The sequence below is a fragment of the Crocodylus porosus genome, unplaced genomic scaffold (assembly GCF_001723895.1).
Source record: "Crocodylus porosus isolate Cpor-Errol unplaced genomic scaffold, CroPor_comp1, whole genome shotgun sequence".
NCBI classification, from domain to species: domain Eukaryota; kingdom Metazoa; phylum Chordata; order Crocodylia; family Crocodylidae; genus Crocodylus; species Crocodylus porosus.
Genome location: NW_017728920.1, coordinates 7,628,275 through 7,632,179, shown reverse-complemented (window position 1 = coordinate 7,632,179; position 3,905 = coordinate 7,628,275). Strand labels below are relative to the sequence as shown.

The following is a 3,905-nucleotide window of genomic DNA, read 5'->3' as shown; positions in this document are numbered from 1 at the left end:
TGTGACTGCAGATCTAGTTTCAGTAGATAAGAACCATGGACCTGGCACTAGTGCCGGCCCCACAACCAAAAAGCTAGTGTTGGGTGATAAAAAGCTCCCAGTCTGGGTCCCATGACTGTGGGGCTCAGAATGGGAGATAAGGATCTCCCAGTCCCGAACCTGTGATCACTGACCAGAGGCTAGGAGCTCCCTGCTGCTGGGGCAGCCCCGGTTCTGATGGCAGAGCCTGCCATGGTAGGAGGCAGCTCCTGGGGGCAGGAAGCAATGTTCCAGCCCCTGCCAGGAAACACCTATCTCCTGGCTAGCACCCAGGGGGAACCTAGAGCTCCCCCTGGCTGCTGCAGTGCCCCCTTGCAGGGCTTCAGGGAGTGGGAACAGTCTGCTGCTAGGAGCAGCAAATCTGCTCCCATGTCCTTGCACATGTAGACACGTGCCCAGAAGAGTTTACTCTCAAGTAGTTTACTCGAGAGTAAGCTGCTCCCAGATTTTTTGCATGTGTAGACCAACCCAGATTTTTGAAAAAATCCGGAAAGACAAGTTATAGAGGGCCATTATGTTGACACTATGGGAAGGGACAGGAAGGAAATCAGATTCACATAATTAGTGATTAATAAAACACGTGTGTCCCTCATTTTCAGGAAAGGTCACCAGCAGTGTGAGGGTCTCTGTAACGGAACTAAGTGAGCTTTTCAGCTGCAAAATTATGAATCTAAACCCTGGTTTAAGTACAAGTGAAATTAATATGTTGGTCTCTGTTAAGGGACAGATTTAATGCCCCTTTAAGCCAATAGAAAGACTTCCATTAACTTCACTGAGAGCAAGAGGAAGCCCTTAGTCTCTAACAAGCTTTTGTCTTCCTTGAAAAACCACCAGAGAAATTTATGCTGCAGAAGGAGGTGAATGTAGGAAAGCAGAAGGTGCTATCACTTGAGACCAAGAGATGTCAGCACAGGTGCACAGGCCCTGCCCAAGAGCTGCAGTGAGGGATAATAGGACAGGATTAAAGCCCTGTTGGTTGTGTCTAGCCAGCATTGTTATTTCCTCATTTTCATGAAAACCTAATTTACCCACCATGACTAAATAAGCAAGCAAAGGCAACAAACCCAAGTCAAGGATGTGAATGATATATTATCCTGTTGATTTGAGTGAAATAATTTGCTTGGAAAACTTGAGTAAAAATGTCAACAGATGCACTGTGTAATAAAATGGGAAATCTAGTAAGAGAACAGAGGGCAAAAATTGCAGGCAGCTGAGATAAACATACAGAGAGTTACAGAGTTGCAATATTTAATGGTTCACTAATTGTGTTCCCATTTCCAAGGTACATTGCCCCCTAGCACCAAACTAAATATAGCATCTCTTTACCTTTCACTCAAACTATACTGGTCTGCAGCCCCTCTGTTAGGAAAATTCTTAGACAAATTCTCTGCATTAGCTCACTCCCTCTTTTTGCACAGCTTTGATTGACACTGATTCAGCATCACTTTCCACTTACTTTGTGCTCACTTCATCCAAGACTACATGACTCTACAGGGTGCAAGGCTGTAGAGAACCAGCACCTGAAGAGAGGCACTATACAGTTTTGCTGGCATAGTCATGTTGGCAAGAGACCTGAACAGATCATACCCGCAGCTAACAGAGCTACCCCTACAACTCCCAGATGTGGATACAGCTACACCAACAAAATAAAACTATTGTTGGCTGAGTTTTGTCATTCAGTTGAGTACTGTACATAAACTGGCAGGAAAACCCCTTCTGTCAGCATATGCCTGCATTTACAGTACAAGTTCAGCCAGTATAATTATGCCAGCAGAGATATAGCAGAAGAGTCTATAGTGTGGACAAGTTCAGAGCCTGCATCAAGCATTCATTGCTCAAATAAGCATCCCTTGCTCTATGTTACCTTACAGAAAGTGAAGGCATGGCAGTCCAAGCAGCGCTCAGTGTAACTGCCTGCTGTTAAAATATCTATCTGTGAGGAGGAAAAGAGAGAAAAAAGGAGAGAAGAACTCAAAAAAGGAAGCGACAGAGACCAGAAATGATACTGGCAACTATAAAACAAGGTGAAATGTTCCAAAGCATCTAACTCACTTAGAAGCCTCAGACTCACGCGAAGCCAAAGGATACTCAACTTGAGACATTTTAAAGGGGATTAAATATCTGAGGGTTCGTGTCCGGCAGTGTCCACCAGGGAAACAGGCCTCTTTGAAGTGTTTTTCCAGCTGAAGACCTAAAATCACTAGTTATTTTGTGTAGTATTAAACCGCCATGTCTCCAATTCTTTTGCAGCCTAATGGATTCCATGCCTAACCTACTCAAAGTATATCAAGGTATGTCTACATGTAGTGTTAGGTAGAGACGCCTGAGCTGGCTTGGGGTATCAGAAGCAGAATACCTGCATTAACCCTGCACATTATCTGGGCTAGGCGTTAGCTTGGGAATTTTTTGCATGGAACTACTTTGTGTCACAGTAAAATTTATAGTTGTATGCTGACAACACAGAAGAACTGGAAACTGACATGTGCATACCCACTCTGTGTCTGGGAAATTCCAGGGCTTGCCCAGCACGTGCCCCCTGGGTGACCTTAGGACCTGTCAGTCATGACTGACCTATTTTCCTGACACACGCATGCTCAGTAACAGCATGGGCATGAGGTCATCTATCTAGAAATTTCTTGGAGGATAGCAGCCTGATTGGTTAAGAAGCTGCTATAAAAGACTGGTGAACCCCTCCCACGGGGAGAGACCCACTCGACTGACGGACAGAGGCTGACATGTCAGGGACTGTCCCGTCAGGAGAGATCCTACCCGGAAGCAGAAGCTAAGGCGGCAGGGACTGCTCTCCAGGAGGGCTTACCAGCCCACTGGTCTCCTCCCTCGGTACCTTCGGTCATTTGATCCTTCTTCGGTTTTGATTTCTTCGTGTTTGATCCTATGGTTACCGGACTGATTTGGCTCTTGATCCTGACTATGATTGTGCTCAACCCGACCTGCTTCAATTATGGTTTCATCTCAGCATCCCGGGTTTCTGACTTCGGCATCAGCTATCATTGCCTCTACTCGTTGTCCGCTTGGACTGGCGTCACAACGTTCCGACGGGTTACAGTTTTGTTCTCGTTATTCGTTATCCACCTATGAGCTGTTGACCAGCCCTGGGACTAGCGAGTAGGCAGCCGCCCCTATCCTTCAGGGTAGAACGCAAGGGCCTACTCGTGAACCCCATGGGCCAACAGACCCCTTGTTGTTTGTTCTCATATTACTTGTTCGTAACTGTAACTGAAGCAAGCAGCTCTGCCTACGCAACCAAAGCGTAAGTGAATAAATCTCATTTGCTTTGAAACCGCACGCGAGTCCTGTACCACTCAGACTCGTCACTGCTAATCCCACCTATTCATTCCAATACCACCCTCGACCCACCGTGACCTTGGGGTTTTGTTCCCCAACACTTTGCACCATGCAAAGTCTGAGAGTATCTTACGGTGGGCCAATTTGGTAGCTGTCAAACAAATGGTGCTTATTGCATTGTGCTACATTTACATTTCCTTATAAGTTACTGGCATATGATGCATTCTGCATATGGTACAGGACAGGCCAGGGGCGGGCAATTATTTTGGCTAGAGGGCCGCTTAACAAGTTTTGGTAAGCTGTTGAGTCCTGCTACTTGACAAGTGCCCTGTCCCCCTAGTCAGCATCTTGGGATCAGAAGCCCCACCCTTAACCCATAAACTTTGCCACCAGAAGCCCCTCCCCTGGCCCCCAGAAATACTCTTTTTTGGAGGGAAGGTGCTGCTATCTTGAAACCCAAAAAATATATATATAGTAAAAAACTCAAACATCTACTATAACATATTTTAATTTTATTTTAAAAGATATTTTGTCCTGATTTATGTGTATTTGCATAGTGT

General features: G+C 45.7%; 1 long non-coding RNA gene across 1 annotated transcript; it reads right to left on the bottom strand.

Moving 5' to 3' along the window:
- Nucleotides 1-1,022: 1,022 nt before the first annotated feature.
- LOC109312571 lies at nt 1,023-3,588 on the bottom strand. The gene is made up of 2 exons (XR_002101858.1): nt 3,445-3,588; nt 1,023-2,458 (listed from the first exon to the last, which is right to left on the bottom strand). It is a non-coding gene; the product is annotated as an uncharacterized LOC109312571 (long non-coding RNA).
- Between the last annotated feature and the right edge of the window lie 317 nt (nt 3,589-3,905).